General features: G+C 43.0%; 1 long non-coding RNA gene across 1 annotated transcript in view; it reads left to right on the top strand.

Moving 5' to 3' along the window:
- Positions 1 to 24,182, top strand: part of LOC125163084 (uncharacterized) — a 36,882-nt gene extending 12,700 nt beyond the window's left edge. The window contains exon 2 of the long non-coding RNA XR_007151270.1: positions 23,859 to 24,182. This is a non-coding gene — a long non-coding RNA (uncharacterized LOC125163084). The remainder of the gene's footprint in view (positions 1 to 23,858) is intronic.
- The last annotated feature ends 1,702 nt before the right edge of the window (positions 24,183 to 25,884 follow it).

Raw genomic sequence — 25,884 nt, 5'->3', positions numbered from 1 at the left:
CGCCACCCAGGCGCCCCAGGATTTTTACATTTTTAAAGGATTATTTTAAAAAGAAGAAGAATATGCAATAAAGACTGTATGTAGACCTCAAAGGCTAAAACATTTACTCTCTGGCCCTTTACAGAAAACATTTTCTACCTCCTACCACATACTACCATCCCCCTAGAAAATTCCCTCATGTTCTGCCGTGCAGTGGCAAAGACTACTCTGATTTCTATCCCCATAGACTAGTTTGGCTGTCTCTTTTTGCTTTTATTTATTTCTGAGAGAGAGAGAGAGAGAGAGAGAGAGGGAGAGAGAGAATCCCAAGCAGGCTCCTATTAGTACAGAGCCCGATGCGGGGCTTGAACTCACGAACTGTGAGATTATGACCTAAGCTGAAATCAAGAGTCGGATGCTTAACTGACTGAGACACCCGGATGCCCCGTGACTGTTTTTTTGAAGTTCACAAAAATGGAATCATGTAGCATATGTCCTCTTCAGGACTGGATTCTTTCATTGAACATAACGGTCTGGAAATACGCTGTGTTCCTTGGTGTATCGCTAGCTCATTCCTTTTTAGTGCTAAGTATTATTCCATTATACGACCACAGACCCTGTGTGTCCAGTCTTCTGCTGATGGACACTTGAGTTGTCTCTGTGTTGTTTTTCTTTTTTCAGTATGAATAAGCTGCAGTGAACATTCTTGTACAAATCTTTTTATAAACATGGGTTTTCATTTCTTTTGGGCGAAGACCTAGGAGTGGAATTGCCGAATCATAGAGTAGGTGGATTTAGTTCCTAAGAAAGCGCTAAATGGTTTTCCACAGCGGTGACAGAGTGCGTGTGACACAGCCGTCAGGAATGCGTGAAAATCCTGGTTGTGTAACCTCACCGGGATTTAGTAGCGCCGGTTGGTAATTTTCGCCATTCTGGCTGAGTGCCAGGCACTGTTTGGAACGCTTTAAACTGATTCGGCTCCCCCACCCCCACCCTTACCAGCTCTGGGAGGTAGATGTTCTTATCTCCCCCTGTTTTACAAATAAGAGAACTGAGGTCACAGGGGTTCAGGAATTGCCTGACGTCACACAGCTGATGAGGGACCCGATGAGTCTGGCTCTCGAAGCATGTGTATTGAGTTACTATGTTATGCTGTTTTCTAAGCCCCTTGAGATTTATCCTGTCCCCACGATTACTTGAGATTCATTACAGTCCCAGTACCATACAGCACGTGGCCTGTCATAGGCAAAAGGTGCTGTGTGTGACAGTGACGAAAGGGACTGCAGGTAGGTGTCCTGCCCGGGTGGTGAGCAGGGCTCAGCTCAGTAAGCAGGCCCAGAATGGAGCACCTGTTTTGTTTTAAGTTTATTTCTTTATTTCTTTATTTTTAAATTTTTTTTTCAACATTTATTTATTTTTGGGATAGAGAGAGACACAGCATGAACGGGGAAGGGGCAGAGAGAGAGGGAGACACAGAATCGGAAACAGGCTCCAGGCTCCGAGCCGTCAGCCCAGAGCCCGACGCGGGGCTTGAACTCACGGACCGCGAGATCGTGACCTGGCTGAAGTCGGACGCTTAACCGACTGCGCCACCCAGGCGCCCCAAGTTTATTTATTTATTTTGAGAGAGAGAGAGAGTACAAGGGTCAGAGAGAGAGGGAGAGAGAGAATCCGAAGCAGGCTCTGCACCATCAGCACAAAGCCCGACCGCAGGGCTCAAACTCACGAACCGTGAGATGATGCACAGAGCTGAAATCAAGAGTTGGACGTCTGACTGAGTCACCCAGGTGCTCCTACCAGTAACCCTTTTACGAGGGGCTCAATTCATATTAGTTTAGTTAATACCTTGTGTGGAAATGTCTTCCATGTAATAAGTTTTATGGAAAATGAGAAGGTTTTTGTTTTTTGTTTTGTAGCTGGTAAGAAGTTCAAAAGGCAGAAATAGAAAATCCCATTTTCTTGTTAGTCAATGATTTTTTGATTAGTTGTTTCTTTTCATCGAGACGGCATTCCTGTAATATAAAACCAAGCATTTTATTTTTTATGTTTTAAAAATGTTTAAATTTTCATTAAATCCGAGTTAGTTAACATCCAGTGCGATATCGGTTTCAGGAGTAGAATTTAGTGATTCATCACTTCCATCCAACACCCGGTGCTCATCCCAACAAGTGCCCTCCTCCGTGCCCACCCCCCATTTGGCCCATCCTCCCACTCGACACCCCTCCGACAACCCTCAGTTTGTTCAATTTAGTGGCATTGAATACAGTGACAGTGTTGTCGAACCAGCACATTTAATCCTAAAACATTTTTATCACCCTGAAAGGAAACCTGTGCCCCAGGTTAGCAGTACCCCGTGCCCCTTCTCCCTGTCCCCCATACCTCCTTCCCGGCTCTTGGCGACAACTAGTCTGCGTGTGTTTCCACAGGGTTACCTGTTCTGGATGTTTCATATAAATCCTACGATATGTGTGACCTTTGATGTCTGGCTTAACACCTAGCATAATGTTTTCAGTGCTCAGCCAACGTTATAACATGTATCAGCACTTCATTCCTTTTAATGGTTGGATGCTATTCAGTTGTAAGTAAAGACCACAATTTAGTTGTCCATTCGTCAGCTGATGACCCCTTTGGTGGTTTCTACCTTTTGGTTGTGACGAATAGTGCGGCTGGGGACAGGAAGGTACCTATATTGTTTGACTGTATCATATACGCGTACAGCTCTCTGTACAGATATCTGAATACTTGCGTTCCATTCTTGTGGCTATGTACAAGGTCAGTGCTTTTGAAACTGTGGTCTATGGAGATAAATGAAGATACCCGGTGGTGTTGGTGGGAAGGAAGGTCCCAGGAACTCCCAGGTGTGCGAACCACTATGTATTTCCTTTATACAAAATGCAACGGTAGGAAAGTCTCTTTGAGGTTAATATGAAGGCGACATCACTTAAAGCTTGTTTATCCATGTGGGAAAAAAGTGACCAAGAGTTTATTTCAAAGCTCAGTGAAGCCTATAGTAATCTGCTAAATAAAAATGCTCCACTGAGAACCACAGACGCCAGAAGCCTGCTCCATACGTTCAGTTTTCCCAAGCTCTGCAGGGCATTCTCTCCTGACGTTCACGCAATGCCCTCGCTGGGGCAAATACACCTCCTTTCAGTTCAGACTCCCAGCTAACACGCGGGATGCGCCGTTCAAGTTGAATTGCAGAGAGGCAGCAAGCGACTTTCCATAGAAGTGCGTCCAAAATAGCGCCTTGTTTGTTGTTTACCAAACCGTCAGATTGAACTGGGCCTTCTGTGTGTCTCTTCGCTAAATCCGGCAGCCCAATTTTGGTCGCACGGAGACAGGGCGTCCTCGCGGCCGTGAATCGTAGAAGATACTCTATCAGCAGAGATGCTTTGCCCACTCATTCTCCTCTGAGAGAACCATTTCCCTTTCTGTATAAATAATGTAAAAATTTGGAGATAAAGTATGTGGAGCGTCAGGAAGGTGAAATGGAGCCTTTGCCACGTAAAGTGCTTTCTCTCTCTGGCCCGAGTTCATTAGCAAAATCTAGTGATTCAAATTACTCAGCTAACCTCTTCCGCCGCTGTAGGATTATAAATCAAGTAGGTGGCTACTACCTGAAGGAGCTGTAGGGTCTTTGCGGGAGGTCCTCCTCAAGCTAAGAGGGGCCGGAAATTTCCTATTACTGTGTCACGCGTAAACGGTGATGCGTGCCCTCTCACCTACAGCATATTATGTCTGTGCGGTCCACTCTTGGAAAGAAAAGGAACAAAATAGGAATATATTCACTGCTTTGCCTCCCAGGGGAATAAATAAGATGGCGGGGATCTCTGTGCAAACGGCTGATGCTCTGTGGTCCTCCTAACACTGCCAGATAGAGGCAGACTCAGTTGGAAACAGAAAAAAATATATACATTAAAGGTATTTATCTGTCTGTCTTTCTTCCTTTATTTTTGTCTGTCTCTGTGCCTTTATTTTGTGTGAAATTTTGAGAGATGAATTCTATTTTCTATTAATTTAATGGCTGTCATATTGCATTACATCATGCAGCTTGGATCACAACAATGAGGTGTTAAGGTTTAAATTAATAATATTGCAACACATCACTTGATAAAGCAGTGTGCTTAATCCCATCTAGGCGGCTCAGGTAGCCTGACTTTTGCCCAGCGCCTTGAATCTGCGGATTGCAGTGGAATTGCCCAAGTTCAATTGCAAACAACCTATAATTGTGAGCTGAGTACTTGAGCTTCATGGTAGCAAACATTAATTTAATGTGCTGGTGAGATTTAACAAGGTTTTATATATATAAAATAGTCGGGGAGGGCAAGGAAAAGGGACGCTGAGGTTTCTGAGTGGCATTTTCAGGTCTGGAAGTACATCCAACAGATACGTGTTCTGTGTAGAGTTGCCTCGCGGGCAGAGTTAGCTAAAGCCACCGGGAAAATGGGAGCGGGGGGGTGGGTGGGAGGGGGTGCAGTTAAGAGAAGATCCTTTGAGGAGACTATAGATCTGGTGAGCTATTGAGAAAGCATACCCTTGGACATCGCCTCAAGAACCCCTCCCGCCCCCATTCCCCCCCCAAAAAAAAACCCCAACTGCAGCATGATGATACAACCCAAACTGGTCCACGTTTGGAAGAGAATCAAATTGGATGCCCAAAGAGGAAGCCGAGTCTAAAGCACATCAAAAAAGTATTCCTTACCCAAAGCAGATTGTTCTCACAGGGCTTTTTTTCATGTGCAGATGCTTTCACTGTGAAAACAAAACACAACAAAAAATAACTATTCGTTCTAGGAACTAAGAGAGGCATCTTGGAAATCCAAATAATGAGGCAATGGCACTAATAGGGAGGCGCCGCAAAGAACAGGTTCTCTGTCCCCTTCCTTTCCTCTGGCCGGGCCCCCAGGGCTCCCCGGAGCCCCTGCCGCCTTCCTCAGGCCGGATGCATTTCCAGCCACTGCCCGCCCACACCCCGTAAACAAACAGGCAGAGGGTTTGTACGTGGCCTTCATTAGGGCGCGTTACCAATCGTCAAATTAGTTTCTGCCGACCTGCCGAGCGCGAATGCAAATCCGCCACCCCCACGGGTGCAGCTTCATTTACAACTATTGATTCATGTTTGACTGCGAGTTCAAAAAAAGTTGGCTTTGAAGCTTTCCCCCCTCGATGCGTGGCTTCCCGGGTCCAGGTGGCTCCAGGATCCCTGGCAGTCATTTTGATCTTTGTATTCCCGCCGCCGAGGAGGGTCATTCCAGGTAACTTAAAAGCAAGATACAATCAGGAAGGATTTGGGAATGAAGTCTTTGCCTTGTCACATTAATGCGGTCCTATCAAGTGGTAGTTTATCAAGAGCCACCTCACAAGGTTTTAATGAGCATGCTGCCTGTTCTTATACAATACTAATTAATCCCATTTTTTCACACTGCCGTGATTGCTTCATGAAACCCACATTGTTTTATACTCAGTAGCAAAGCGGCTCTCACTGATTAAATCTCCTTGCCTGCGATGGAGCCTGACAACTGAATTATACCTTGCTCAAAATAATAATGGGTATCAGCTAATAAATACGGTTTAACACACACAAAACTATGCAGCCAAAATCACACCACAAAATAGGAGTTTGACTTATAGGCTCAGCAGTGTTTCATTAAACATCTGTATTATAATTCACTGGTTTTCCAACTGATGTAATAACTTAATTGATGAGAACAAAGACAAGCTTATTTATTCACCCAATTGCTTGCTTCTTGACTAACGTTTTTCCTGGGTGTTATTGTGGAAATAAATATGCAATATTCTTTTTATAGAAGTCTAATTTAGGTCCTTTTTTTCCCCTATTGAGAAGTCAGCATCACCATCTAAATCTGACAATTTCTTGCTGCTTCGCGACGGAAGCAGTTTGATAAGATGGGTTCTGGGTGTTTGCCCTGATGTCCAGACTGGCTAGCAGAGGTGAGAGGGGAAAGGCTTTCCTGCCCTCGGGGAGGGCAAACTAGCTAGACACTGCCCTCCGTCAGAAGGGTGAGAATGGGCTCCCGCTGAACACACACACACACACACACACACACACACACACATGCCACACATTTCATCCTGGGCCTTAAATTAACTCCACCAAGGCTGAGATGATTCAGTACAGCTCATCAGTGACATGAACACTCATCTCCAGCTTGTGTCCCCACACCCCAATTTAAGTGGCATCAGGGACAAGTAAATAGAATGACAGAATCATGGGCGGCAGTTTTTTTTAAAGGAAATTTTCAACTTAAAAACAATTTTTTTTCATGTTTGTTTATTTTTGAGCGAGAGAGTGTGTGAGCAGGGGAGGGGCAGAAGGAGAGGGAGACACAGAATCGGACGCAGGCTCCAGGCTCCGAGCTGTCAGCACAGAGCCTGACGCGGGGCTCGAACTCACGAACCGTGAGATCATGACCTGAGCCGGAGTCAGATGCTTAACCGACTGAGCCACCCAGGCGCCCCAGTTTTTTTTTTTGTATAAGGCGTGTGTTAGCTGGAGATAGAAGTAAAAAAAAAAAGTGGACACAACTTCATCATTGTTTTAGCTTTGGATTGTGTGTCTTTGAGTACGATCTCTAATAAACATGCAAAGAGAGTAACTCTCCTGTTTCTCTTACAGTGAGGTAGAGATCTTACAGGAGCTTTTTCTTTCAGTTGACGTATCAGGACTCCACCTCCGTGCTCTGCCGAGCCCCCTGATCTTCTCACACTGGTTGCACCATCTTGCAAACTTGCTCACTTTTCTGTCCAACTCAGGCTCTGTGAAAATGGACACTCCCAAATGCTACTTATTGAGAACCTACTGTGTCTCAAGAGCTATCCTAAGCTTGGAGGAGAGCCTGAGAAACAAGAGATGAAGTCCTTGCTTTCACGGAGCTTGTATTTTTCAGGGGAAATAGGCAAGAATCAAGCCAGGAAGCACATAGGCGGTACAGAAGGTGATATCCAGCATCCCCGAGTATCATGGGGAAGAATAAGGCAGATGGAGAGATACGTCGTGTGTGTATTTTACTTAGCGGGCAACAAATATTCTCAACAGATGTTGGTTCAGTCCGTGCAAACTTTATTACATGGATCCCACATCCTTGTGCTCTATATCTAGTGTTTCTTTGTGATAAGGTTCAAGAAGAAGGGCAACTTCCAAGAGATTTTCCCCGAACACACAATCATTCCTTTGTTTGGGCTTCATCACATGTACGCTGTCATGAACATCTAACTACTGGCTGTTTTTCTCTTTCCTCTGACCTCACTGTAAGAACTCTTCAGTGGAAGACCTTCTCTTGGTCTGTGTCTTTTGAAGTAGTCAGTACAGGACTGAACAATGTCCCAATGTCTGCATCTCCTGCCTCTTACTCAAATCCTGTTTCCATATTTCTAAGATCTACAAGATGTCAGTGCGGATACTGCATTGTTTCGTTTCCATGCCGATCTCTTGTGTCGCCATCTGACAGATGCTAATACAAAATGTAATGATCCCGACGTGGCAGAATTCCCTCCTACGACCTCATTCGTTCCAGTCACGGGGATGGGATACACTGGCACCCGTTATGACTTGGTATAAGTCACAAAGCTCTGCCTCTTAGGGCATTCTGTCTCCAAGTCCTGTGACCACTTCTCTTCATGGATTTCCACCCCCTGCCTTGTTTCGATTCCCTCTACCTCTAAGTTGGCCAGGATCTCGCTATTTCTGGCCAGACCTAAAAATAATTTCTGATTCTAGCATCTTCTCCCTAAAATGTCGTCTCTATGCTACTCCCTGACACGTTACTTTGAGCAACTCTCTCCCCTGCTTCAGGACTTGTAATGACTAGGGGGAAACATGGGCCCAGCAAACTTGATTTTTCTTTTTTTTTTTTTTTTTTTAAGCCCAGAAGTGTAGATTTACATGTGAAATCTTTGAAAGTTGGAAAGTCAGTCCAAAAAACTTTAAACCTTGTGCAGACCACACAAAAAGCTTGGCTGGACCACTGCTTGGGAATCTTTGATCTAGGCTTTTGGATGTCTTGTTTTCCTATCTTAGATCCGTTTTTCTCGTCCTTGTCTGCACTTAGCCACCTTCTCTAGTGCTCATCTCAAATCATCTAGGAAAATGTTCCCTTCTGTCTGTGTCTCTGCAGCCACTTGACTTGAGATCAGCTGTCTATAATGCCTCTTATGAAAAGGGATCATAATTTATTCCTATTTTTGAGTCACCTGTCCCACTAGACGCAGAAGGAAAGATGTCAGATAGGAGAGGTCAAGGACTTAGGTGTTGAGGTATGGGAGGTCTGGTGTGGGCCTGGCTCTGACATTTACCGTGCCATTATGGCTTCGGGTAGCTTTACCCCCACAAAGCTTCAGTTTCTGTGTTGGTAATTACATCACCATGGTGTCCTATGACATGTGCCACACCTCATAAAGTTCTCCAAGAAGTCAGTGAGATAACTCCATGTAAATTGACATCCAGAGTGACAAAGAGTAAGCATTCATTCCCTATTAGCTGTTGTTCACGTAATTACTGGTGTTACATTTACTACTGAATTGATAACAATAGCTCTTTGTGGTTCGGGTGATCTAGCCATGGCTGAAAATATATGTTATGACCAGAGGATTCACAAACAAGAAAATCCAATCTAATAAATAACGGTTGGACACTTCTGCTATGAAAGGAAGTGCATCTAGTCTCCTGGGTAGCAAAAACAGTGTCAGAGTTTGCAACGTCGGTGAAATAGAAGAAACGTAGAAGCTGCTTTTATCATACAGGGAATTATTACTCTTTACGTTTATTTGTATGAGTAAGAAGTGTAAACACAAAGTAGAACGGGACCATACATTTCCACGCATCTATCACCCGATTTCAACAAACTTCACTTCTTACTCTGTCTTGTTTTATCTGAATTTCCACCCATCTGATTATTTTGGAGAAAATCCCAGGCACATTTCTATTTCATCTGTAAATATTTCAGCATAAATTAATAAAAACAAAGGGGGCTCTTAAAATAGCCATATTACACTTAAAGTAATTAATAATTCCTTTATATTATCATGCATCCAGTCCGTGTTCAATTTGCTTTTAGAATTTACTTGAGTCTGGATTCAAAAATTCATATCGCAATTTCCTGACTTGTCTCTTAACTCTCTTTAAATCTGCAGCTTTCTCCTTTTCTTTTTTTTCCCCCCTAACATGCATATGGTCATTTATCTTGTGGAGTTTTCCCCATAGAATTCCTCACAGTCTGGATTTTACTCTTTTCACCAACATAGTATCATACGACACTCTCCTCTGCCCACTGCATTTTCCATAAGTTGATTGATAGATAGAGGCTTGATGTAATCTGGCCTTGCTTTCTTTGTAAAGTGCAGGACCACTCTAGAGGTAAGATCCATTACATGTATCAGGAGACACATGACGTACAGTTGGATCTATTTTTTTTTTTTCCTAATAGAGCAGTCATTGATGACCACTGAAGGGATTCATTTTCTCATTCTTGTAAAATGGAATGTTTTAATCTAAATGAACCTTGAAAAATGTTAAGCTGAAGAAAACTGCTCTATTATTTTTGTATTTATATCTAGAACCCATAGATTTTCCAAGAGCAAATTCATCCCTTCTTTCAAATGTGCAAGGACTTCTGCTAGCACCTTGGCTGGGTGCGCAGAAGACCCTATTTCTGCACTGGAAGGAAACCAACCGAAGGGGGAGACAGGGGCCAGTGGGGAAGATGGATGTGAGAGCAAATAATTATGGTCAAAATTACCTGAGGATTCAGAGAAGGATGGAAGTAGGGAAGAAGAAATGAGTGCCTTTGCCTGTGGGAGTCAAGGGCTTACACAGCTGGGTCAGGAAGGATAAGTCAAGGTTTGGATAAATCAGGAAGGATAAAAAGGTGTGCTAAACAAAGAGATAATAATAGCAGCCCCAACAGCACTAATGTTTAATACTTACCAAGTATTTCCCTAAGCATTTTACTACAAGTGTTCCTTACTACAGCTCCATAATTTACCAGATAAGTTAATTGAGGCCCAGAGTGGTTAAGGTTCATGCTCAAGGCCACCTAGCCGACCGGAGACAAAGATTCAGGGAAAGATTTTCTATTTCACAGTTTGGCCTAAGGGTTACTGTGAATTTTTCCCTGATAATCACAAGCCATAGGATCGGGCGTCAGTGATAACCATGAAAGAAAAAGTGAGATTGGCAAAGGGATCTGGTCTATCATTGACGAATTAGACGTTGCTGCCCCAAATCACACACTAAACAAGGATTTGGACTTAGATGCACAGCAAGGTTTCAATAATCATGTGAACTATAATTCCTGGATCCTCCGATATCATAACTTGAATTGGTGAAACTAAAGGTGAGCTTTATTAATGTTCGTCCACTTGCTTAATTCCTAATTTGGGGTTTCCCCATCATTAGGGGGAAATTCAGATGCACCATGATTGAGGATTTGGATTCTGAGAATGGAGACTTCAAGTTACCACATGCCACAAATACACCTAAGAAGGAGTGGGAAGTGAGTGCTTAACCGGTTAGCAAAAACTAAGTCATGAAATAAGGGACATGCAAGGTCATTCTGTCCAGTCCTCTGCCTCAAGAAAGCCCAATTTGCCTGAGATCCCTCACACTGTAGAGCTGCACTCATTAATGAGAAAAATACATATTATATTCCTGTTGCCATGAACCCTGGGAAAAAGAGTGTGTTCACCTAAATTTGCACTTAACCAAGTCAAAAATGTTAGAGAAATATGTGACAACATTTGATGAACTTCAGGGAGGCAGCAATAAGCTCATTTTTCCCTACGGATAGTCTTCTCATTTTTCAATTTAGGTATTCAAGTTATCTGTGCACTTAAAAAATCAGACTTCGAAGTCTTAAAGGCAAAAAGAGCTCCCCCCCCCCCACCTCCTTAGGTAGTCGGACCTATTAAGAATATCTGCAAGATGTAAAAGAGCTACATAGAAATCATCCAAAGCACCCATTTATATTATGATAGTCTTTAATCACAGGAAGTTGCACTCATGTTAGGGAAAAAAAAATATCATTTCACTGTTCAGATCTTTTTTCCTTGAGTTTTGTGCATTGATGATAATTAGGATGTGTGAAGTAATGAGCCCAGACATGATGGACAAGACAGAAAGATGATTTATCGTTTGGGGGGCTTTATGCAGGAAAAATATACAGGCAACAGGGAATGAAGTCTCAGGAAGTAATTTATTAGACAAGAAGGGGGTCCAGGCCTTTTGCCTTGACAAGGTGCAATTGCCTCCCAAATGATATGGGTTGATTTAGGTATTTTGAGGCTAAAAGATATATATAAAAGGATAGATGTTCACTCCACTCACATCGGCGCCAAGGACAACTTTAGACTTTGTGAATTAGAAAAGGCTGAATCGAGGTTTGGGGAGCTATAGGGATCACGGGGTAGATTAGGGGAAGGCTAACATGTCTCCGTTTTATTCAGAAGTAGTACAGTGGCCATGATTATTGTGCTGTGTTTGGATGGATCACGCAGTAAGTGTCCATATAAACAGTAGAATGAATTTTGTGTGATGTTCCTCTCTTGTTTTCTCATCATTAGATCTGACTACCTTTCAGTTTACAGGTGAATGCCTATGCTCCGGTCAGAGAACATAGTTAGGAATGACGGATGCAAAGTGTTCCCAGCAACCAAAGTGTGCATTTCCAACCCCCTTTTCCTCCCTTTCCACTTCACCAAAGCACTTTGTCCTTTTTACTTACCATGTCCGTATGAACTTGAAAATAATCAAAAGGACTCCCATTCATGCTTTCTGAGGACAAGAGGAAAGAAAGACATTCAGTTTCATAATTAAGTAGACTCCCCCGTGCTTCAGTGACTGTGGCCCCAGTGGATGACACTTGCCGACATCTTCAACTCTATTTTACTTATCTTTACTTACTTTATCTTTACTTACCACCGTCCCGTAAGATAATTCATCATGAGGTCTTATAAACCCTCATACCAAAGCATATTCTAGAGCTTCCTCTTCTTTCCCTGTTCGTTGCCCCCGTCCGCGTGGAACCTTCTGACTGAGCTCTGCTTCCCCCCTTGCTGCTCTGCAATCTACACACTGTGTAGCAGCCACAACCGTGGCATCTTATCAAGTGTTGCCTAGATCAGGTGTAAACCAGATCACATCAACCCTCTGCTCCTGATGCTCCAACTGCTTCCTGTTCCAATTCAATAAAATCCAAACTCCTTTCGGGGGCCTCCAAGAGGTCAGAAGCTCTACTCCCCTTCCACCTGTCGAAACTCCTCCCAACTGTCCCCCTCTCGCTCTGTCTGTTCTAGCCGCTTTGTTTCAGTTCTGTCCTTCCAACACCCAGCTTCTTTCTGCCTTGAGAACATCACCTTCCTGAGCACTCTTTCCATGGCTGTTTTCATGTCTCCATTCTTGTTCCAGCCCTGCTATGAGAGGCCTATCCTGACTCAGCAATCTAAAATTTCCCCTCATCCCATTAATCTGATGTTGTCACATGATCTTAGCTTTTTGAAGGCAGGTTTTTGGATATCTGTGCCACCCCAGAGTTGGAAATAATGCCCGTTACATGACAGGGTATGTAATATGTGTAAGGAAAGTATAAATCTCAGTTATCCTGGAAAATCATCATTCTCAGCCTATTCCAAGACATTGCGGTATGTTAGAAGGAGTATAGAGATATTCAGACCTGAATTTGATTCCAAACTCTGCCACTTGGTTGCCACATACTATTTTGTTTGAACCCTATGACAGATTCCAAATGGCCTCAGATTATTTGCCACACCTCACATTAAGAGACAGGATAAAAATCCCTGTCCAGATTAAGTCTGGCCTTGGCCATGTGATGTTCTCTGGTTAGTGGAACATCACTGTTCATTGTGATGGGTTGGGCAAGCTGAGGCTTGGTAAGCACCAGCCCGTTGGGACTTGCCCTGTTGGAGTTCTGCCCTGAGACCACCATACTACAAGAAAGCCATCTGGCTTATACAAGCAAACACAAGGAGGTGAACCAAGATTCTCTAGCTGATAGTCAGAAGCACCTGCTGGACATTTGAGTAGAACCATTTTGAACAGTACAATAGACCTTCCCATCTAGTTGATTGCAGTTGTATGAATGCCAGATAAAACCACCAGAGAAACTACAGCAACGTACCAAATTGTAAAAACATCACAGTGTTGTTTTAGCCACTCCTTTTTGGGGTGGTTGGTTTTCCAGGATTCTTGGGAGACCAAATGAAATAATGAAATTAATGTCCAGTGCATTTTAAGTTCATAACAGGAATTCAATCCTTCGTAGTTCCCTGGCATTTTCCTTGCTCTGAACTTGACTGCTGTAATTTTTTTTTTTTTAGTTAAAGATCTGAGTGTGCCTTCTGTGCTAATATGACCATGTAGACTACAAAATACATCTGAGTATTGATCCTATCATACATAAGAGAAGTAGGAATTTTGATCAAATAGACTCATTTCATGACTATTTCTTAGGATGATCAGGGTAGGCTATTGAAGCAGGTTAGGAATACATGTAATATAAAATAACAGTTTTTAAGCACCCACTGTGTGTCTAGAATCATTCTACAGTAGTGTGTATATATTGCCTTGTGTATGTTTGACATCAACTGTATTTTGCAGAAGAGAAAACTGAGGTTCTTTTAAGTGAAATAATTTCTCCATGATCTCACAGCTAGTAAAGGGTAAAGCTGGGACTTCAGCCCTGGTCTGCCTGACTCCAGATACACTGTGAAAGTCAGTCTTCAGTAGGAAGTGAAAATCCCAGTGTGAGAATGGGGGCAGCCTCTGGCACAGGGGTTAAGATGTTGAGAAGACATAACCAGTGTAGATGGTATTTGTCTCAGAACCAATAACCAGCGTGGCAATTGTGAATATGATGGGAGTTCAAATAGGGTCACTTTAGGCCAGATTGTTCAGAAATATAAGACTTTCTAGGGGAAGGAGGGCTAAGCAGGGGGAGGGAGGGGGCTCCATGACCTACCATCTCTAATAACCAGCATATATTGTGAGTTTAGACTCCATGCTAAGAGTGTTATATGCACCCCTTGTCTAATCCTTACAGCAACTCTGTGAGGTAGGAATGATTGTGATCCCATTTTCAGATGAGGATATCAGGGCTTACAAAGGATAAGTTACTTAGCTGAGATTATACAACCAATTTTTGGCAGACCTGGTATGTAGATGCCGGTGATGTTGACTGTAGCATTATGGTGCAGGATCACCAAGGAGAGTGCTGCTGTCTCCAGAAGACAAAAGATGTTTAGGGGAATTGGAACAGCACTGGGCAGAAGAAAGAGTGGAGTGTGTGTGTGTGTGTGTGTGTGTGTGTGTGTGTGTGTGTACTGTTTGTGCATACCTACTTCTGAGTATGGGTATAAGACTAGATAGAAATCAGTAATGGATACGGTGGAGAAATAACAGTAGACCAATGCTGGGAGGGGATAATAAACCTAAGTTTAGATTCCTATAATGGGACAGCTTTGAGTATGTAAAAGACTTGCAGTGAGTTTTGTTTTTGCTTATCCAATATCCATTTCCTGTTCTTTTGGGATAGCACTCTTTTTGGCCTCTCGAGAACCATGTTTTGTCTCCTCTTTGCGTCTGCAGCCTGGTTGGGATTTAGGCGGAGATCCATGCCCCAGCCAATCAGAGCCCTGGTTGATCGGGTGATAGACATAGCTGTTGGTTGATAAACAGGCCCATCAAACCAATCAAACCAAGTCGTGTGGGGCTCTTTCTGTTGTAATTAAACAGGATGAGACATAGGATGTGACAGCATATGGAACCTGGGAGTGAAGCCAGCTTGGAGAAAAGCTGTGTTGAGGGATGGCAAGAATCATGATTTGAGGACTCCACTCCAGCCTCAGATCCAGCCAGAGCTACACGAGTGCTGGGGGTGGGCTTCCCAGTTCTGTAAGCCAGTAAGGCCCACGAATAATTAAGCCAGTTCAAGTCAAGGGTTTGTGTTACTGGCCACAGGAAATAAGTAAATCTTGATGTGAGATTCTTAAATTTTAAGTTAATTAATGTACTTTCACAGATACACCGAAACTCCCTCATAAATCCAGTTCAAAGAAGCCTCATACAACACATAGTCGAGGAGCAAAGCGAACCTAAAATCACCAGCTTTGATGTCAGCATAGCTGAGTTCTAGCCTTGGTTCTACTCCTTTATTTAAGGAGGCACTCACTGATTTAGTCATTTAAAAAACCTTGTGTATGCTTTTTGTATGCTAGGACCTCCTCGTTCCACTTGAGCACGTGATGTGTAAACACTGAGATTGATTTGGAGGAAGCCCTTTCAATTCTCTGTGCCACCGTTTCTTCCTTTGTAAAATGAAAATAATGGTTGTGATCACCTCACCACGGGTGAATGAATGAATTAATGATATTTTGAGTCATACTTTGCCTTTCAGAGAGATAGGGTCATCTGGGGAAAGGTATCTACTTTGAAGGGGATGATTAGGACACAAAGGTACGTGTGCCCAGGAGTGCAAACCCTTTCCTGCCTGCAAGGGCCTAGCTCTGAACGCTGAAGGTCATTTCCAAGTGCGCAGTCTTGGTTAGGATACAGAAAAGCCTGCCCCTAGCACAGATTCAAAATTACAATGGCTTAATCAAAGCAGGAACTGGCCTCTCTCTCTCATGGAACATTCCAGAAGACCATGCAGGGTCTCTGTGTTGATTCAAAGGTATCAGGGATGTGGCTCTTTTTATCTCATTGCTCTGGCACATCAAGTGTAGCTTTCTTTTATGCGGCATAGATTTCACCCTTGTGGTCAAAGATGGCTTATGATCGTTCGTATGGCCCTGCCGTCAAGAAGGGAGCAGGAAGAGGGAACCCGCCTTTCCTATTATGGGCACCACATAGAGTGTGGAGACTTTCATTCTGCTCTCGTCTCATTGACTCAAACCTAGTTATACGATTACCCTCGGGTGCAAGGGATCCTGGGCAACGCAGTCTTTACCTGGGTGGCCTTGTCAAACAAAAACTACTCTCACTCTTGAAGAAGGGTAAAGTAAGTACTGGGGACGCCCGGCTTCCTCTGCCACATCTATTATTTTGTACCGGAAGGAAGTAACCACACATGCACTAGCTTCAACTCTGTTCTGGGTTCTGGGTTCCAGCCATTCCTTGGGTAGCCAAGTGGGCGCACTTCCATCTGGCCTGTGCTGTAAATCGACTTCCTTTGCAAAGAGCATTTCATGCACGTGAAGCACAGGAAGCCAGGACCACTGGCCTCTCCTGACTGTGCGCACGCGTGCCCAAAGTCATTCTTTGGCGGCAGGCTACCTTTTTGTGAGTAACAGACCCACTTCTTCTTTATATTAGCTTCTGCCTATTTCATAATTTTTTAGAGGAAACTCTCCTCTCATGCAGGAAAATCTAATTATGCAGTGACAGCAGTTGGCTGACTCGGGCACAACACAACATGTCAATTTTCAGTTGCTTACACGGTCTCACAGAAACTGTTAGAAATTGTTTTGAAATCTGGCATACATTTCAGTCATGTTAATTCCTACAACTGTGCCAAATTTGATGAAATTTGGCTCCTCCATACTGCAGGGAAGGTGGGGGATTGGGAAAGGCGAGTTTTCTTTCTTTCTTTTTTTTCTTTCCTGGCAGTGACATCATCTCCTCATCCTCCCCTTATGATGAACAGTGTCCTCAAACAAGCCACGAAGTAATATAACTTTATATTTACAAGACTGTGTGACAATATTACTGCAAGAGACCGGAGCTGTATGAAACGATTAAAGAAATACAGATGGCATAATGTTTTTTTTTCCCCCTTCCAACAGATTTGTGCCAGATGTGTGAATATTGATAATTTCTCTGGGGCTCAACTCAAGGCACAATGTAGGTTTCTGTTTGATGGGGGGATGAGAGAGTGAAAATCCATCCCAGCGATGGTATTTACAGGAAATGTTTTGCCTCTTCTTCCAAATCTGTCAAGGCAGAACCAGAAATCCCAAACTTCCAAATGAGCCTCTGAGTCACCCTTTGTTCTGGACCCAATTTTTATCTCCCCAGTAATTGACAGACTGGAAAATTCATTTGTGAAAAACATGTGGTAGGATTCTAAAAGCAGAGCCTCTCAACTAGCTAAGCCTGTCTTTGTGCATCAACTTAGAGCATGAGTGATACCAAAATTTCAGAAAGCATCTTAGAAATGTATCTATTTTATTAGATCTTCTCTTTATTAACTTAGTAATAAAAATGCTTTAACGGAATAATGATTTTCAGCATTTGCAATGGGAAAACTTGAAAAAAAATATTTCCAAAGCTCTTCTATTGTTCTTTTTATGATTTTATAATGACTGAACCCGTTTTAAAATATGATTCTGGGACCTAGAAAGTTTCAGTAAAGTTCAATCTCTTACTCCAACTTTGACTTTTTAATATCAGAGAGAATTCTTGAAAAGATTTAAAAAGAAAAGAATATTTTATCATTCCGAGAAAGATTCAGTTTGGATCAAATAATTAAGCAAGTTGATTTCAAAATCAGTGTCACATTTTTTTCCAATTTATACCTTGGATCTTCTGTGAAGTATTTCCAATAACTTGAAATAGAGAAAGACATCCTAGATGGGGGAAGAAAAAGAAGTTGAGAAATAAAGAAGACAGGGGAAAGGACAGAGTAGGTCAAGAATCAGAAAATGAGAATGGAGATTGCTCAGGACTTGGGGAATACCTATTTGCTATGGTTGAAACTTAAATTTGACTTTGAACTTCTTGGAAGCCACAGCATAGACGGAGGCATGATCACTTACATAATTTTCTTTATCAGAAAGAGGGACTGGATCACTGTCTTTGGGGATAAAAATTTATTTCTAACACTAGCTTATGCTGCTGGGTCTCAAGTGTGGGGGATACTGTTTCCCAGGGACATTTGGCAATGTGTGGTTGTCACACGAAGAGGATGCTACTGGCTTCTAGTGGACAGAGGCCAGGAATGCTGTCAACCATCCTTTAATGCACAAGCTGGCCCCCTATGACAAAGAATTATCTGGCCCCAGAGTTCAACAAGCGAAGGTTGAGAAACCCTGGGTCATAAAACCAATTTTGTATATGGACGTTCATAAATGTTCTCTATGAGATTCCCACAACACAGGGATTTGGAACAAGGCAGATCTGGGTTGACATCCACGTTCCACCACTTACCAGCTGTGTCATTTTTGGCAAGTTAGTTAACCTCTCTAAGTCTCAGCGTCCTGGAGATAATTATATAAATCCTACAGGGTTGTTAGAAGGATTAGCAGGAATAATGTTTATAGAACATGTAACACGGTGCTTGGCACATTGTAAAAGCTCAGTGAATGTTAGACTTTAAAACGGGTAAAGAGGGTAGCAATAAAGTGTTATTATCTAAAGTGGTGATGGCTGGGAGGGGTTTGGAATGGAGTTCTGTTGTGAGCTGTTTAATCTAGCGATAGACTTAAGAACGCCTAGAAATGTCCATGAAATGCACACAATGACCTGCCATAAACCCCACCAGTGTGACAGTGTAAGGTTCAACTCCTTAAGGGGCTATTATTGGGAGCTATTGATTGAGAGTTGTGCTGAATTTTCTAGAAATCAAGCTGGTGGCATGACGATGTATTAAATACCTATCCGCTTGGTGCCTTTGCCAGGCGCCATGATGTTCACACAGATAGTCTTGGTAGACTCGTGATCGACTACGAACAACACAGAGCCAAGCTGGGTTCCACCTTTTGGAAACATGTCCAGGGGTCACTACTTCACAATTTAGGAGATCTCTTTTGAACACAACAAGAGCAAAGAAATCTAGAACTCTGAAGCACACACACAAAATCAATAGTTTTGCTATTTTAACTTCTAGTCGATCACTTTATTAGTTGGGATATCACTAGCTGTTAAAACCAACTTCAAAATTTCTGTGGCTTAGGGCAGAAGCGCATTACAATTTTTTTTAATGTGTATTTATTTTTAAGAGACAGAGTGCGAGCCGGGGAAGGACAGAGAGAGAGAAGGAGACACAGAATCCTAAGCAGGCTCCAGGCTCCGAGCTGTCAGCACAGAGCCCAGTGCGGGGCTTGAACTCAGGAAGTGCAGGATCATGACCTGAGCCGAAGTCGGATGCTTAACCCGCTGAGTCACCCAGGCACCCCCAGCAGTGGATTTTTATGCTTGCAGCAGACTAATGTTAGCATTCCTGGTCAGCATGCGGATTACTGTATTCCAGGAAGTGGTTTGGGATCCAGGGTTCCTTCTGGCTTACGGCTCTATCATTCACTGCCTCAGGGGCCTCAGTTTCTAGCGAGAAAAAAAAAAAAAAGACAACAGAGAAGACATATGGGCCACAAAAAGCCCCTCTCTGGATGTGACTCACGTCACATCTGCTCACATTTCCTTGGCTAGAGCGTGTCGTCTAGCCATTCCTGGATGCCAGTGGAGGAAACAGAGCCCTGGTGGGCCAGACAGCACCGCACAGCAAGAAAGAGCGACTTTTAGTAGACGGTATGCCCTCTGCCTCCACCACCAGATACTAGCGTGGTGTTGTTAATCAGCTTCTGCTTGGCAAAGCGTTTCTATTTTGAAAGCAGGGATAAAATGCCCACGTCTAGAAACCCATCTAGAAGACGCGGTTCAGCCCTTTTCTTTTCGACAGTAGGAAAAATGTAAAAAGCGGACATGTGACAAGTTTGATAGACTGGTAAAACTCTGAGAAGGCCATTATTCAAATATTTATGGCTCCTCTTAGCTAATGGATTCAAATTTATAATGCTGCACTTGTCAACAAGATGATTTTGCAAAAACATTAAAGGCTGAGCAGTTTGGTCCCTTCTAACCCTGAGGCCTCTCCTCGCCACAGCAAATGAGCAGCTGTTCTCAATGAAAATGGAACACCGTGCGCATTGTGTGCTCCTGCCTGCAGTGTAGACCCACAGCACATCTGTGGGGGCAGCGCTTCAGGGAGGAAGCTGGCATGTCGGGAGATGTCTGAGAGTAGGCTAAGTATCATTTTATCCAAAGAAGAAAGAAAGGCGACCCGGTGTTGCCACAAACACCTTGGATCAGAAGTAGATTATTAAAATCTACGTTGAACGGTAAACCACAATTTGTGACATGTGGCATTGTCATCTTATCCACCAGGGCATCCAGGTCAATAGTAAAGAGTGTACGACACAATGTTTGGTTATTAATATGTTAACAAAATATACCATATTCTAGGTAGCGATCATCGCAAAGTGACAAAGAAGAAAGTTAAATAGTGTTGTGGGGGCGGGGATAGACCTCGGAGAGCGAGCACATATGTTTGGGAATGCTTATATTTGGCTTAAATACAATGGACTGAATCAATAGAATTAAATGAAGTTGTGTCAGTGCGTGTCATATTTTGAAAGGCAGGACTTTATTTATTTATTTATTTTTATTTATTTAAAAACAAAATTTTTTTTTTCAACGTTTATTTATTTTTGGGACAGAGAGAGACAGAGCATGAACGGGGGAGGGGCAGAGAGAGAGGGAGACACAGAATCGGAAACAGGCTCCAGGCTCTGAGCCATCAGCCCAGAGCCCGACGCGGGGCTCGAACTCACGGACCGCGAGATCGTGACCTGGCTGAAGTCGGACGCTTCACCGACTGCGCCACCCAGGCGCCCCTGAAAGGCAGGACTTTAAAGGGGAAGAGGCTATCGCTGTGGTGCTCTGATAGGAGAAGCTAAGGTGGGCTCACTAAGAAGAACCACTGAGGTGGTGTCCAGAGAACACAGAATAGAATTGTTATGTGTTTGTGTGTCTGGAGGGGCAGTGACCTCAAGGACGTTCTAGGAAAGACGCTGATGCTTGGATTTGCATGTCCGTGTGGGAATGGAGAGCGAGGCTTCATGATCTTGTGGTGGGCAGGAGACTGAAATGAGCCTCCTGCATTAAATTGGAAGCCACCCATCAGTGACAAGTCAACTTAAGAAACTACCCTACCTTCCAAGGGTAGGGTTAAGGAAACTTTTTATTTACCCAGTGTCATAGGTAGATTGAGTCATCCATGAGAAATCTGAATCCCAAGGCTGCATTGTGCATGGATATGGAGTCCCTGGTCACACAGTCTGTTGAATACGTGACACAGAAACTAGAAATTAACATCTGAATTGATCGAAGCTGTTAGGTCCCAACAGAGCCCCATGGAGATCCACTCATAGGGAGACATCCAGGAACTAAAGAGCCTTGTGCACTCACTTCCAAGTGGGTTCAGAGTCAGAAATTCCAAAGAACACAAAGATGTGAACCACCATGAGGTCAACACACAAAAAGTGACAGAATTTGTTCCCAATAACTACAGATCATAGAACAATCTAAGTGATTTTTAAATAATACGTTAAAATATTCAAAATGATAAAGCCACATATATAATTTATGAGAGGTTATGAAAGAAGAATGAAGCTGGTTGGAAAGAAAAGAACTAACAGAAATTCTAGACATTATACATGGCCATATATAGCCATTGCGTAAGCGATCTAATGCTGTGTTATAAGTTGCTCCAAAATGTAGTGGCTTAAAAAAATAAACATTTATGATTACCCCATGGTCTTGTGGGTCAGGAGCTTGTAGACAGCTCAGCTGAGAGGTTTCAGCCCAGAGCCTCTCGTGAACTTACAGTCAGGGAGTAGGTGGGGGTCAGTCGTGGAAGGAGGGTCACTCCCACGGCTGGCAGGTTGGTTCTGGTTGCTCGTCGGAGACCTCAGCTCCTCCTCCATGGGCCTCTCCATAAGCTGCCTGAGCGTCCTCACCATACAGGGACCTATTTCCCCCAGGGTGACAATCCAAACGAGCCAATGCTGTGGGAGCCATGCCTTTTACGACTTAGCCGGCTTCCGAGGTCACCCACCATCACTTCCTCCACTTTGTGCTCACTGGAAACGAATCTCTACGAATCTCTCTCTGGCCCTCATTCCAGCTGAGGAGATCAGGCTCCATCTTTCGAAGCAATGAATCTCATTTTATGTGTATAGAAATAAAAAGGGCTTAGCAGTGGTTATCCCTTAGTGAAGGGTTAAATGTGATTTTTTTTTTTTTGCTCTTCTCTGTTTTTTCCAAAATTTCTATAATAAAAATATTTTCACTTTTATAGTGAGAGATAAAATATGTATACAAAGAAGGACACTGTCTGTTAGGAGCTTGACATTTTGGGGCACTTACTCTGTACCAGGCAGTGTTCTTAGTGCTTTAAGATATTAGTTCATTTACCTGCCACCACAGTAACTCTATGAGTAGGTACTATTCTTATCCCTATTTTTAGAGGGGAAAATAAAGCACCATTGGTAAACATGTCTTGGAAAGACCCACGTTTCTTTCCACATCTGGAGTCCTGTGCATAAAATCTTTGTCGTGCACAGAGATTTATTAAGCGCCTCACAGAGTTCAATGCAGTGTCTAGCATTTCATGATGTCACCTAATTCTGCTTTCTGTTTTTATAAGGCTTCTTCCTGTCTTCTTTGTGGAATAAAGGTGTATGATTGGGATGATATTAATTACCATTGACCCCACGTGAAGATGTCTTAGAATTGTCCAAAAGACAACTGAGAAAGCTTTCCATGTTTATAAGGGCTCCGTGAGTAGAGCCAATCTTTCAGGGATTAAATATATTGCCATTCACAAAAGGATTGGTATTTATTTCTCTAAACAGACAGAATAATTAAAGAACAACAGTACTGCATTAGATAGGAACTCCTTTTTTCTCTTGCTATGTTGACTACAAAATGGAACATCCTTGTTCTCCTGTTCTCCCAGTTTAGCACAAATGCCACTTAATTGGCATCCCATTCTCACCTGAGGAGTTGACAGGAAAAGGAGACAAATCATCTATTCATTCGACATATACTTCCTAAATTGCTACCGTATTCCTGGCACCATGCTAGGCACAGAATATTCTGGGGAAGTAAGAAAAATGTGGTCCCTTTCCTCATGGAATTTATAGTTAGGCAAAATATCGATAGAGATTGTTAATCGGAGATACTACATGTGAATGAATAATCAGGACAATCCTCAGCTATACAGGCAATCCAGAACATACCAGATATTTGTATCTGAGAGTAGGAAGAATGTTATCTGACCTGTGATTAAGCTGGAGTACACAAGATGAAGCTTTGGGAGGAGAATTCCACCCAATTCTGTTATTTTGTTTGTATTTTAATAAGTACATCTTCATTGTGCCCTTTCTTTCACGAAGAGTAGGAAACATTTTTACTCGTATGTGGAAATCTTCTATTTTACCGCTAAGAGGGGGTATTCAAATATTACCTATTGTATAATCTAAACTGTGCAAAAGACTGCATAGACGAAGACCATCAAGAAACACACCAAAATATTTAAAATTACCATTTTGGGGTGAGAGTGTTTGTCACGATTTCAGAATGTTCTTCCTCGCAGGTTTCCGTGTTTCAAAAAAATGATTTTAAACAATTATTTGATTCACGGATGCCAGATCATATACTTGTGGTTCTATTTGGATAAAAGCCTGTCAGTCTGAGAATGTGTGTGTGTTCCACGGACGGTTTGCTGTGTCCATCCGTGGTTCCAGGGCAGACGAGAGCAGAATTAATGGCAATTGAACACGGCACCAGCTCATAATATGACATAGAAGGTGGGCGAACCGAAAGGTGATGGCTAAGGGGCGAGAGAGGGTGGGGAGACCGGAGGAGCATGGTTCAGTGTTTGACATATTGAAAGACCATTATGTGAGTTCAGACAGTGGTCATGATATGGAGAGAAGTTTGGATCGGAAGCTTGATAAATAAGTAATGGCCACCGAGGGTTTAGACAGTTTCATATTTAAAGAGATATTTATGAACTATTGCAGGACTCGGAGCTGATCTCTGCTTCTCTCTTCCCTTCTCATTACAGCCAAAGGGAAGAAATGAGGTCTAAAGAAAAATGCAGACACCCTTAGAACCACGTACGACCTGTTCATTAAAAGTGAATGTAAGAGTTAGCACAAGTTGATCCGGAAAAGTTCATTTTTATCTCTGCCTCCAATAACTGCTTCAGATGAGTGTCCTGAACGGGTGCAGCTAAATGTAATGCATCCTGTCGCAGACTGCTTTTGATACAGAATTGTGTTAAGCATTTTGATGAGGATCGTACACACCCAAGCGCCAAACCCGGCTCTGTTTCGAGATTCCAAATTTCTGAAGGAGACGGGGGGATAAATGCAGAATTCTGCCATTACCGTATTTGCGTGTTTTGTTTTGCTTTGTTTATTTTTAAATCAAGGCTTGTTGGCAGCCACCCTGAGGATTATCACAGTGTTCAACTATTCAGTCCCAGCCTTTCTGCCTTATCTAGGACCTCCCAGGGTGCGATCTGCAAACCTACATGAGGATCTGGGAGCGTGAATACAGGCATACATGTGTAGGCACCTTCGTGTGTATGCAAAATGAGATTATATCGCATAAATGTAAGCGCATAAACCTATTGCGAGTATAAAGCCAGAGAGAACGGGTCTCAGTTTCCCTACCCACAAAATGCAAATCGTCATTCCTTCCACGTTGGATTATTGGCAGGACTATGTAAGACAGGATGTGTAAATAATTTAGGATGTTGTAACCATTCGATATGTAAAATGCTTTTTCGGTTGACTTTGTAGAGATATGCATCAATCTGAATAATTGTTAATGGTTATGAAACTAGTAGTAAGATCCACGTTTTAAGTTTCTTCCATTCTACCTGCATTCAAAAACCAGCGTATTGCCTACGATATTCATAGTGATTTCTCCAAACCCAGTAGATTGCCCATGACTATTTATATTGATTTCTCTCCCCACATTTTCTTAAACCCATTCTATAGAATGAGAATTCTCTTTCCCATTTACCGGACGTAAGATTCAGATTCCGTGTTGGGGAAGGTAAGGAGAGTCCAGAAGGAAGATGACTCTCTTTTTTTGATCTGACAACCTTTCTTTATTCCTTGAGGAGGGGAGAATTTGCCTAACACAGGTGTGCGAACATCCATCTCTCCCCCAGCCTATCACAGCGCGTGCCTGTAATCCCTCTTCCCAGGCGTTCGAGACACTTGTATGTCATGATCAGTTATCTGCAGACAGGTGTCTTAGGAAAGTGCCTTGGCCTGAAATTGTCTGTTCCATCATCCTGTCCATGGAATAGTACACAAAAAGATTGTTGAAGGGGCACACACACTTTTCTTTAAGTAAATTAGGTTTTCTTTGAAAGGTGTTCTCAGTCTTCCCCATGACAGGTGTGAGTCCCAGAAAACACAAAGTCCTCCGAGATGAGTGAGTTCTTTCAATGATAAATATGGGTCAGGTCACCCTCTGCGCATCTTCTGGGCCACCTGTGCATGCGATTTCCCCGGGTTCAAGTATGACAGAAGGAGAAGAGCAGTAACCTCACGCCAGCTCAGCCACGTTGGTACCGTGGGGCCACTAAGGATTGGGTGGTCCCGCAGTGGGAAAACCGGGATGTCTTTCTCTCAATGACAGTTGAAAGGCAGATAATTTTATCTGCAGAATCGAATAATGGTAAGATATGACCTGAGTCCCTGGAATGATTTCCAGGCCAAATCAACTTCCCGTGGTAGTTAACTACAAGCTTTCAATCTACTTCCAATACCGGTTCAGTATATGCAGTTGTGTAGGAGGCCTCACTTCCAACATGAGAAGGTCTTATTAGGGGCTCAGATGCTATTCTGGGTCCCAGATACCCACTTTAGACAGGAACTCCAACATTTATGTTAGCATCACATGAAAAAATATACTTGCTGTGTGCGTGTGAGTGGGTAGGAGACCATGAGCTCGAGCTTATTTTCTAAAAGGAAGGAAAAAGAAGTTCTTAGGAGGAAGGCTGTGACCTAGGACAGAAGCATGCAGAGTCAGGCCAGGGTAAAATGGTGAACAAAGAAGGTTTCACTGTA

Source organism: Prionailurus viverrinus, chromosome A3, assembly GCF_022837055.1.
Source record: "Prionailurus viverrinus isolate Anna chromosome A3, UM_Priviv_1.0, whole genome shotgun sequence".
Taxonomy (NCBI): domain Eukaryota; kingdom Metazoa; phylum Chordata; class Mammalia; order Carnivora; family Felidae; genus Prionailurus; species Prionailurus viverrinus.
Note: the sequence above shows the minus strand (reverse complement) of the source record. Positions and strands in the feature narration are given on the sequence as shown.